The 12,710-nt window shown below is 43.4% G+C and overlaps 1 pseudogene across 1 annotated transcript; it reads right to left on the minus strand.

The window, feature by feature from the left end:
• Positions 1-3,908: 3,908 nt before the first annotated feature.
• LOC308149905 (ubiquitin carboxyl-terminal hydrolase 42-like) lies at positions 3,909-10,522 on the minus strand (annotated as a pseudogene). The gene is made up of 13 exons: positions 10,282-10,522; positions 9,638-9,847; positions 9,346-9,456; positions 8,754-8,853; positions 8,249-8,316; positions 8,056-8,126; positions 7,843-7,925; positions 7,636-7,747; positions 7,329-7,469; positions 6,878-7,180; positions 5,849-6,517; positions 4,830-5,038; positions 3,909-4,716 (listed from the first exon to the last, which is right to left on the minus strand). The product of its transcript is annotated as a ubiquitin carboxyl-terminal hydrolase 42-like (transcript).
• Positions 10,523-12,710: the final 2,188 nt, after the last annotated feature.

Here is a 12,710-nt window from a genome sequence, read left to right on the forward strand (position 1 = left end):
CCAACTCCTTTGTTTTGCTGGTGTTGAGCAAAAGGTAGTTGGTGTCGCACCACTGCACAAAGCTCTCCACCAGGGCCCTGTACTCCTCATCCCTGTCCCCAAGACTGCACAGGCTACAGTGATGTCACAGGCCCTGTCGGGGGTGACCCTGAGGCTTTTCAGGCACTGAAATCTAGACTTCAGTTGCCCAAAGCACATCTCAATTCGTGCCCTTGTTTTGTTGTGGGCATGGTTGAAGGCCCTCTCTGCTTGGGTTGCTGGTTCTGGGTAGGGAGTCTGCAAGTGTGGCATGCAGGGATGGCCTCTGTCTCCAAGCAGAACTCCATTAAACTGCCCTATAGAATAGAAGTATTGGTTACATATGCATGACATTCTTCAGCTTCAAATACATTAAATGAAACTTGGAAAGTAATTCTCTTGCCTTGTGTAAACCTGTGTGCTAGTGATGCTCGAAAGATTCTGGAATCATGGACAGAGCCAGGCCATTTGGCTTCAATGTTAGAAATCACGCAATTTGCCTCGCAGGTCATCTGATGGCATAGAGGGAGACCTTCAATGATGTGGCACACTTTGCTTGGCAGATACATTGTTATGCATAACTGAGTGTTCACATCAAAACTAATTTCATCTATTAGCACAGATGTGCACATTTGATCCAAAAGCAGTTATTACTATTCTGCCTGACAGTGTATGGACATACTTGTATATTTAGACTGGAAAGATTTCCGATTGACAGTCTGCCTCCACAGGTCCAGATGGGGCCTTGATGCGCACATGGGTGCAGTCTATTGCGCCTAGAACATTGGGGAAGCCTGGAGGAGAGGATCAAGTTAATACAGACGCTTGTCCTGTAGGCTACTTTACATCTATTTTAACACGCATCACATACCTGCAATGGAATAAAACTCCTGCTGGATTCTTCGTGCTTCCAGGTGACCAGGGAAAAGGATGAAGTCCGCGAGGCAATGCTTTAGGGCAAGGTACACCCTTCGTACTTCCCGGCATACCGTTGCCTTAGCGAGACCTTCTGCGTCTCCAACTGTGTACAAAAATGCCCCACATGCGAAAAAACGCAAGCCTATGCAGACAGACTGAACTGTGGTCAATGCATGGCTGTGGTGTGTGTGCCTCCTAATTTGTGGCTCCAGCAAACTACATAAATAAACTATGGTTGGCCTGCTGAACCTATACCTCTCCCACAGGTACTCATCAGGAAAGGCCAGTGGATTGGTTCTGTCCCTGAAGAGTCTTGGAGCTCGTGGAAAGAATTCTCTTCGGATGATCTGCGCCTCTAAATGCACAGGGTTGATGAGAAATGGACATGCCATAGTTGTGTAGCCTATAGGTATATGAGCAGGCTCTGCTTATATAGCATAGGCCCATGTCAATTGATTAATTAACTAATTAAGCTATTAACCTACATGACACTGTGGCAGAGCAAAGTCATTCCTTTAGCAAGAGATTAGTGGTTATGCCATGTCTTTTGTGTTTTGTGTCTTTTTTTCCTTATATTGTGACCTTCTTTTGTTATCTACTGTATATCTATCTATCTGTCGCACAATCAAACTATCTATATCTATCTCGTGTGAAGTGGGAACTAATATTTCCTAAAAGCTACGATTAAATACAATTAAATTAAAAACGTTCAATTAAATCAAGTCTCAAACACGCAACCTTTGGAACTCTAGCTGGCTGCCTTAACCACTGCGCCAGCCAGACCGCTGTGATGACAGCATTGCAAGTTGAAACAATTACTTCTTTTTTTTTTACACTCTTTTATTTATTGATCTATCGATCTATCTATCACACTTTCAAAATATCAAGTTATCTATCACACAATCAAACTATCTATCGATCGATCACACTTTCAAAATATCAAATTATCTATCTATCACACAGTCAACCAATCTATCTATCTATCTCGTGTGAAGTGGGAACTAATATTTCCTAAAAGACACTTGAGGAACTGTCGTTCGGGATGTAGTTTCCGCCTGTGAGCCTTTTTTGACGCACGCATGACTTTAGCCAGTCTTTTAGCCTGCTCGCGACCAGGCTAATTATATCTGACTCAGAAGGAGCTCAACCAAGCAGCGAATTATTTGAGCCACATTGATGGAACCGAACGCAAGCTAACATTATCGCCGATTAGAACTTTATCGAGGCTTAGAAGATAATCCACCTTAGTGGAATGGGCCCCTGCTGTCTAGCACCCCAGTTTAGAGTGAGCACCACCCACTGTACTTTTGAGGTGCCTCGCACCTGTAAAGGGGGGGTGGGGTTATTATTTTGATTACTTTTATTTGGTGCCACTGTTAGTCCTCTCTGTTCCCTGTGTTGCTGTATTAATAAATATCAAGTTAATTGCAACCTTTAGTTTCCTGGTTTTTGTGTGACTGCACCCTCACTTGTCCTTCCTGTTGCTCTATGTTGCGCCCTTCTACCCCGAGTCACCAGGGGGCGTAACAATGCATATTTCAGAGAGAAAGTTCCATAATGAATGAATGAATGAATGAATGAATGAATGGTCTTTATTGTCATTGCTATAGTACAGGTACCAAACAACGACATTTGGGAGGGGTGGCTCCCCTGGTGCTAGGAAAGAAAAAAAAACCTAAAAAAACAAGAAGGGAAAGGAGCTGGTTTACATAAATAAAGGCTATGTACACTATACACTATACTATACTGTACAGATAAAACGACTAGGGTTGTCATATTGCACATAGTGTTATTGCACATTCATTTAAAGTGTCGCAGTTTGCAGGCTTGAAATGTACACATTTGTGCCTCAGCACTACACCTGATTTTTTCAATCCAGCAGCAATAGATAAATGAGAACTTTGAATAAAATGTGATGTTCAACCTTCCTGTGTGTACCGTATAAAGACTGACTAGACAACTAAAGGCCTAACTGGCTCCAAACTAGTCTTTGGCTTTATAATTTCAATACTGTGTCACGTGAATAAGAAATGAGTATTTAGCTCCCATGTTAAACCCATCCTGTCATTGTATGACTAGAAAAACCTACAAAAACGACCATGCCATTGCACTGTATACGTATGATAAGCCCTGAATCCAAGAAGTGGTACAACAAACAACCATTCTCTGACCTCCCAAAAAAAGTCTGTGACACTCAGTTCAGTATATCAATCACTCATACGAAAATGATTTAACCAAAAGGGGTAGCGTAACTCCATCTGGTAGAAAGGCGGACATTTTACCCATTGTGGTGTACATGCCCCATCATAAGCATTCACTCCAACAAACAATGCTTGTAAACAAAGTGAGGGTTACAATTTCTGACATTAACAAATGTATTTAAGGCTTTTTATATACCTTGTACAATGTATACATTTTACATGCTATTGTTGAACTAAAAGGTATAACATAACTGTTGTCATATTTTTTTTTACGTAGAAAAAACAGCAAACCATACCCATTTCACTGACTTATGTCCATAGAACATGGTCTAAATTAAGTTGTGGGAATTGTCTAAAACAAACCAGAAACATGAAAAAAAAAAAATCTCTATTGGTATTCCTGATACAGGACTGTTTATGTATAAAAAATAACTGATAGTACAGTTCAAAATTAAATTCACAGTATTCTTTCTTATGAACGCTAGAAAAAACAAACTGGATTTTTAAAAAGCAAACACAAAAGGTCCACAGTCAAAAGTGATGATTATTTTTTTTATGTTTTTTTGTATACTTGAATAATGAGTTTAAAAGAAAGGATAGAAAGAAAGGGTGTCTCAGTGAGTGTGAAAAGAGGGATGCAGAGAAAAAAAGTTGTCTTCTCCAGTGAAAGGGTTGAGAGAAAGAGAGGGGGAAAAAAGCAAAAACATAAAAGAGCTGGAAATGTCCTCAAGTCTGTCCAGGATAGGTGTGGTGGTGTAAGTGCACACACAGTCACAACAGCCAGTCCCAGGCCAGCTCCTTCTCTTCCAGACAAAACGCCTCCTCATCGTAGTCGGTGCGGCGTTGTTTCTTAGGAGAGTGGTCGTTGACATGGTCGTCGCCATGGTAACGGCGCTTCCGGTTCGGCCTCTCCTCACTGCTTCCTTGATGGGGTGCCGTTGGCGATGCATGACCAGAAGGGAGGCTGAAGTCATCGTAGTCGGTGCGGCGTTGTTTATTGGGAGAGTGGTCGTTGACATGGTCGTCGCCATGGTAACGGCGCTTCCGGTTCGGCCTCTCCTCACTGCTTCCTGCCCTCCTCACTGCTTCTTTGGAGCTGGGCTTGTCCAGATGGGGCTCTCTGCCCTCTTCTCGTCGCTCCGGCCCTGTGGCCAGGCTGTCGGTCTCAGAGACAGTTCTCTGGATCTCCCTGGTGTCGTACTTGTGTGGGGCTACCAGGCCCACAGAGGCCCCCGGGGCTGGGCCAGTCGGGGGCTTGGAGAAGGCAGAGGTGACCGGGGTGTCGAGGTAGGGTGTCGGCTGGGTGGATAAGGCCGTCTGGTTGTTGGGGTGCGTAGTGGAACTACTTGCCCTCTGGGCATCGGTTAGCGAATTAGCTCCTACATCCGATGTGTTCATGGTGGCAGTGGGCATTGGCGAACTAGCAGCAGAGGATGGTGCGTGGTGAGGGAGCGGATTAGCTCCGTTGTCATGGGTGGAGGCGCATATCTCTGGTGTAAGGGAGAGTCGACCCTCACTAACTGCACCATGCAGACTCTCACTCTGAGAAGGGGTGGCCTGGGTATTATATACCTCTTTGCTAGAAAAAAAGAAGAAGAAAAGCATACAGGCTTAATACAATTACATTCTTAATATCATAATTTAAAATCATTGAAATCTGCACAGTGCCTGGAGGTGTGAGGGTTGTCTCACCTTGGCCGACTGTGATGAGACTCCCTGCCGTTAGCTATGCTTGGACCCACACCAGACGACAGCCCATGACCGTTAGCTATGCTTGGACCCACACCAGACGACAGCCCATGACCGTTAGCTATGCTTGGACCCACACCAGACGACAGCCCATGACCGTTAGCTATGCTTGGACCCACACCAGACGACAGCCCAGGACCACTGCTAGAAACCTGCAACAGACCACAACCACAAACATCAATGGGCGCACTGATAAAAATATTGACAGGACATGATTACATACTGCAGGATAATGACATGATGACATACTGCAGGATAATGACATGATTACATACTGCAGGATAATGACATGATTACATACTGCAGGATAATGACATGATTACATACTGCAGGATAATGACATGATTACATACTGCAGGATAATGACATGATTACATACTGCAGGATAATGACATGATTACATACTGCAGGATAATGACATGATTACATACTGCAGGATAATGACATGATTACATACTGCAGGATAATGACATGATTACATACTGCAGGATAATGACATGATTACATACTGCAGGATAATGACATGATTACATACTGACATACAAACATGATTACATACTGCAGGATAATGACATGATTACATACTGCAGGATAATGACATGATTACATACTGCAGGATAATGACATGATTACATACTGCAGGATAATGACATGATTACATACTGACATACAAACATGATTACATACTGCAGGATAATGACATGAATACATACTGCAGGATAATGACATGATTACATACTGCAGGATAATGACATGATTACATACTGCAGGATAATTACATGATTACATACTGCAGGATAATGCTTTGCAATAGTATTTCAACAACAATACCTTCTTCTCTTGTCCTTGCAAGCAGCCAAATACCATGACAACAATCCTATACGTGGCCCGATATCAGATAACCACACTTTATCAGATAGAAACTATTCTATGCTACCGTTTTGGCATGTTATTTGAAGTACCTTGTCAGTGTGTTTGAGGCCATTGACTTTGTGGAGTCCGTTCTGGTGACCGTTCTGGTTGGGTTTGGCGATGCCGTTACTGTTGTGGTGCGCCCCAGCCTCACTCCCACCAGCACCGTTGGTCTTAACGGCCGGCTGGGGTCGCGGGGCCGGTCCGTAGACGGCTCCTCCGTTCCTCCCGTTGAAATTAGGCTTGGCCAGGCCGTTTTCTAGAGCGCCGCCCTCCTGATCAGACTCCTCTGATGACTCGTGGCCGTACGGCACCAGGAAGGAGGAGCCGTGATTCCCATTACTGGCTGACGTGCCGTTCACACGAGGCGGGCGAGGGGCGGACATACAGGCTGAGGTAGACTGTGAGGAAGAGGAAGAGGAGGAGGCGGACGGCTGGACGTAAGAGGAGGAAGCTGAGGCTGAAGAAGAGGATGAGGAGGGGCGGATCTGCTTGCCCTGGCCAATGTAGAAGGAGAGCTTCTGTAGAAGGAGAGCACGGTCGGGGATCCCAGTGGGACGGCAGAGTGGGTTTGAGGAGATGGAGGACGAGGAGGATGAAGAAGAGGAGGCGGAGGGCAGCACGTGGCTCGGTTTTCCGAGGCCGCCACTGCTGGTGCTAGGCTTGGAGCCAGATGGATTGTCTCTTAGAGAGCCGTTCCCGTTGACGTGAAGGGTGTTCTGTGAAACAACCAAAATAAGTTAGCTACAAGCCTCATTACACACTGCTGTTTCCCTTACCATTGAATAGGTGGGGCGGACCCCCCTGTCTGGAGTTTTGGCTTAGATAGAACTCAATAGAAAATGAGTAAATGGTAATGGCATCGCTGGATGTGTACTCATGTGCCCTGCCAAAAACAAATCTGTGCGAAACACTGGTACGCGAGCTTGCTGTGAATACAGTATTATCATTCATTGATCTTTAATAATCATCAGAATTATCATTAAGTATCATGCCAATGTGGTGTGAAGCTGCGTGTGGAGGCTCATATGACAATCAAAGAGTGTGTGTGTGTATACAGTGCAGTATAGAGGCTGTACCTTAGCCATGTTTGTGGACAGCTGGGGGCCGATGAAGCCGGTGGAGTTGTGGCGAGGCCCGAGGTTGACACTGGGCGTGAGATCAGGTGACCTGGTGGCCGGAATACAACAAGATGTTTTCGTGATAAAAAAAAAAGGGGGGGGGGGGGCATGCACAAGAAATGTAAGTTGTGAAATGTCTTTGCGCCTCTGTGGTACTCACCTGATGTAGAAGAGCACGTAAGCCTGTTGGTTGAGAACGGATCTGATGTCACTGACAGACACCGAGGAGTCGTTCATCTCATACCACTGCCCGTCACTGGCCTGAGAATTAAGAAGAGGACTGTTAACGTCACATCACATCAACATCTAATTCTGAGCAAAATGAGACTGGCTGATGCACTGGTGAACTGAATTTTTATGAGGGGTGTGTGTGTGTGTGTGTGTGTGTGTGTGTGTGTGTGTGTGATACCTTGATGTAGCAGTAGTAGTGTCCAGCATGGCAGCTACGGCCTGAGTGGACCAGCACTGCGTACAGAACATAGACCTGGGGCTCCCCGTGGGACTGGGACATGAAGGGCCTAAGGTCCAGGTACTCGGGGTACCTCACGTCCTGAGTAAGGAGAGTAAGGACATGGTCAGCACCACACAGGGAAACGAACAGGGGGTACATCTTCAAAATAACTAAGGCATTTCTGATTGTCTGAGAAGAGGAAAAAAATACCCTATTGCATTTAACATTCTAAACCTGAATCCAAATATTCCCAAAATGATCTTACCTTTCTAATCTTGCCCCCGTTGAAGTTGGCAAAGCGGTTCAGTGAGATGGTGAGCACGTTGGAGCTCCGGTGGATGGTGAGTCTCTTTGAGGCTGGAACCATTTTCTTACACCTGCAGACAGGTTTTAGTCAGTTGCATTCCATTATGATGTGAGGAATCAAAACTCAATAGGCTGCACAAATAAATGAATACAGGTATATACTAACTTTGTGCATTTGTATGCATTATCTCCATCCAGTTGCTCTGGCTTGACAAACTGCTCCAGTGCCTTGGTTATGCTGGGAGCCGTCTGCAAGACGACAGACACAATTCTCAATTATTTACTTATTACCAATATCTCATATCACGATGAATAATTCTTGTAAAAGGTACTTGATTGATGTGAAACAGCAGAATGATTATGTGTAATTGTGTGTTACCTTTATTTCCAATGCGACATCCAAGTAGGGGTCAAACGTGTCAGAGACTGCTTCGCAGTTTAAACATTTTACTGTGAAAGATTGAGCATTGAAGATTCAGTGCTTTTCTTTGCTAACTTTGTACGGGTAAGCAACATACATACAGTATAAGCAGCATACAAATGAGCAATGCAAGTTTGGACCAATAACTTACCCCTGGATCGTAGGTACCCTCCAAAGACTTGGTGGATAAAACTGGTTGCCTGCGTTTGCCTGCCCAATCTATTGAAAAAAGAAATGTCAGAAGAATTAAAAAGACAAACTACAAACTACTCAAAATGTGAATGAATTATTCCTAATAGTCAGCCAGTCTGTACTACAGTACATTCTCAAATCAAGATACTCGTTTATTAACCATTAGCAACACAAACTGTTACAGCCCTTTGAGAAGAAGAAATAAAGGGGAAGAGACAGCAGAGGAAATAGAGCAAAGATAATTACAGAAAGGTAACCTGTTGGCGCAGAAAGGAAATCCACTATCCACAAGAGCTTGCTACAGTCAGTTTTAAGGGTCGCTTCTATAAGCGAGGGTCATTGCAACATATCTATTAATCATGTCTCACTGTATTCTAAGCTAAATATGAATGTAGGTCAGATCCAAGTACACTACATCCTAGTGGCTGAACACTGATTTCCATAACTCCCTCAGTAACACCTACTTGGTTCCAGGCAGGCAGGACTTTTGCATAGCATCCACTGTGCATCGCAGGAACTCGTGGGCATCCTCCTGACTCCCTAAGCTGAAGTGCTTTGCAATCCCTACCGGGTGTAACAGGGCAGGTAGATGACGAAACCATACAGTTGACACAAACTTGAGAGCATTAAACAATCACATTGACATGGTTATGGTTAGCTGTTACTTATCGTTTGGTATTTTGGTGGAAGCATAGGATGCTATTGCTAAGAAGCTGTCTGTCAAATAGTTCTCCCTCCAAAATAAATTGATAGCACCTTCTACTTTTTTGGAGGGAAAATACATTTTCTGAAGATACTGTGTGTTCCCTGGATTTGGCACCTGTGATGCTATCCAACTCTCTTTGCATTTTTGGAGAGAAAACTATTTAGCTGACAGGCTGGTCATATTGTCCATATATCTATTATTTTGATACAGCAAATATGTTTTTTTGTTTTGTTCTGATGTGATTGCAGGCAGTTATTATTATTAATATTTTTTTACAACAACACATATTTCCATCAAGCATATATTAAATAGTAATATAGTTTTTTTTCTGATTGTGAGTGGACACTCACGTTTTAGTTGATTGAAGACACCAATGGGCTTGATGACGTTCCCCGAGTTAGCAAAAACCTGGGTGATGTGGTTCTGCATGGTGCACATCATACAGAAACCAGGCTCATGACCTAAAGGGGAACAGATATGGAGGTTAATCGGATAAGAGGCATGTTGTACCGTATCTTCTAGCATTCTGTTCCGATTAACTTCATTCCTCAATACAATTGTTTAAAATGCAATATATCACGACCAAAATAGTCATTCTAAACAGGTCTGGAAACCAGATTGGTTATATCTTCATTCACATACATGTTTTGGAATGTTCCCGGGTCAGCATGTAGTTGGTGAGGGGAACGGTGTAGGTGAGACACTGCAGAGCCGAGTTGAGGAAGCAGGTGTTTCCCAGGTTCTTGAGGCCCGCTCCGATGCGGTGGATCTGGCTCCACTTCAAGTTGAGCCGCTCCATAGGGAACAGGACCTTCTGGGGGAGGCCAATGTCGTCCCCACTGCTCAGCACCACTGGGGAGGGTGGGGAAACACAAATAAAAACACTGAGATTAGTCACAGGCGGAAAATACTTTTAAAGAAAGTTTTACGTTTTGTTTATATGGAACAAGCGATGGAGTGCTAGGTGAGAGCAGAGGGCAGAGAGATGCTGTCTTTATTACTGACATCACACAGTAGGTTCTACAAGAGAGAACCTCATTCTGGGTCATTTGCTTGGGGCTACATTAAGCGATTGATTACCTCCCCTCACAGTACAACATGCTTACATAACTTGCCATGCCATAGAGAAAAGACACACAACACCTAGGAAACCTGTTCAGTCGGTCAATTGGGCGGGAATTCCCTCAGCACACACAGTGAATACATTTACAGTGAGTGCAGGTATTTGCCCTCGTTTTTACCCAGCATCAAGAGACCTTTTGATTTAACAAACCATATCTTCTCACCTTGCTCCTTGGGCCGATCCACTGAGTGGGTCGCACTGCTGTAGATGGTAGCTCCAGGTGTGGGGCCCAGGCAGCCGCCTGTCTTCACCCTGGGGGTGTCATTGGGTGAGGGGCCCACCCCCCAGCTGGAGCAGCTGCTGTCCATCCCGTCTTCACTACTGAAGGGGGAGCGCTTGCACCCGACTGACTCAAGGTCAGACTTCTCTGAAGATCTGTCAACTTTTGTGCGGTCCTTTCTCATTGTTCATTGCTGATGGGCAAAAACAACAAACACAGATGAAAGTGTTAGCTATTTAATATGTAAGTATTGACAACTAGTTGAGGAATGATAACCCTGGTAGAGATTAGTGAAGTTGTATCTGAACCAAGCACACATACAATCTTCACTGGAGCTCTAGTGGGTTAGTATTACGCTATGATATTCAGATTGTAGTCCAAGAGTGCCAAATAAAGTGCAGTGTACCCACTCTTGAATGCAGACATAAAAGTGTTTGCAAAAGTGTTGGCACTTAGACTGGAGCCATTCATGAACAAACTTATACATCCGGATCAAACCGGATTCATGAAATCCAGATTATCCTCAGATAATGTACGCAGGCTCTTGCACATCATTGATGCTTCTGCTGATAATGCTACTCCCTGTGCGGTCCTTTCTCTGGATGCAGAGAAAGCTTTTGACCGTCTGGAGTGGCACTACCTACCCACTGAAACGCTCTCTGCAGATTGGCCCAGCAGACGTGCATATAGATATAATAATTTAATAATAATTTAGCCATTTACATATATATATGTTACGGTACATGTGGGAAAACGAGGGTTAGGGTTAGGTGCTACGTCGACTTTTGGTACATGCTGGCATGTCTAACCCTAACCCTCGTTTTCCCACATGTACCGTAACATATACATATACAGTAGTGGCGGTTGGCCGATAGAGGGCGCTGGTGCGCCGCCCCCACCTTCACTTACTAGTTGCGTTTTTTTAAAAATAAACATTGTTTATTCACAAAATGCGGCTGATATTCTGTCGGCGCCTATCAGCATTAATTAAAAATCCTCATTTATATACATTAAACTTCACTCAAGTGTTAATCTGCACACCATGCAACAGCATAATTCAAGCCAATATCTTCATAATAATAATAATAATACTTATAGCAGACTTATATAGCGCTTTTCTAGCCACTCAAAGACCCTTTACAAACTGAAAAGATCGAGTAGTAAAATAAAAAGAAACAAAAAAAATAGATAAAATAAAGTATAGCCTAGGGGTCTAATTAATTTTTTGATTATCGAAGTGTCTTTGTAGGACAATCTACTCTGCATACTGCAATTACACCTAGATTTCGGGCGGAGAAGCGTCGCCAAGCAACGCCAGCGTCCGGCATTTCTTTCTCTACATGATATCATACTATAATTGTTAGATTACTATATATAATATCGTTCTGTATTTATCAGAAATGACGAGAGTAGAACATACCGTGTCGGAGTCTGACATTCTGGTCTTTGTCTGTCAGTCACTCTCTATCACTATATCTATCTATCGCTATCTATCTATCGATCGATCGATCTATCGATCTATCTATCTATCTATCTATCTATCTATCTATCTATCGCTATCTATCTATCTCTATCTATCAGTCTCTATCGCTATCTATCTATTATTTTCTTAACACTTTCCAAACGTTCTCTATACTCTTCTCTCTCTACTCTTCTCTTCTCAACAACTACTAAAATGGTGATAGAATATCATATCTGGCGTCTGGAGATTCCACGGCGTCATAACCCCTCTGTGACGTCATAACGGGTTGCTAGTATTCCGACATGGAATGTCTCCTCATTTGCATACAAGTCAAATCCTTCTTATTTAATGTGTCAGATAATAATAATAATAATAATAATAATAATAATAATAAATCATACATAATATTATATATATATATATATATTTGTGTAGCGCTTTTCTTTGCTAGCATATCAGCCCAATAGAGCTCTCAGGTCTTCTGGCGCTGGTTTTCTCTGTGTACCACATGTACAAAAGAAGAGATTTGGTGAGGCTGCATTCTCATGTTATGCACCCAAATTGTGGAATGCACTGCCAGTTTACATTAGGGATGTAACCTCAGCACATTATGTTCAAGTCAAGACTAAAAACCCATCTTTTTAATATTGCCTTTGTATGCCCGCTCACATGGGAGCAATTTGGGGTTCAGTGTTTCGCCCCTTACACCAAGGACACGCCAGTACCCCTCTGAGCAATAGACGTCTTTTCAACCTCGCGTCTACAATATAAACCAATATAAACCAGCTATATTACGGCTATATTTTCTACTTATCTTAAATGCATGAAAACCGTTATTAAACCCCTCTAAACTGTCAGAATACGTCCCAGACGTCATGTAGTATGAGATTCATATAGTCTAGCATAGTTA

This window comes from Nansenia antarctica (assembly GCF_963989245.1).
Source record: "Nansenia antarctica genome assembly, chromosome: 1".
NCBI classification, from domain to species: Eukaryota; Metazoa; Chordata; class Actinopteri; order Argentiniformes; family Microstomatidae; genus Nansenia; species Nansenia antarctica.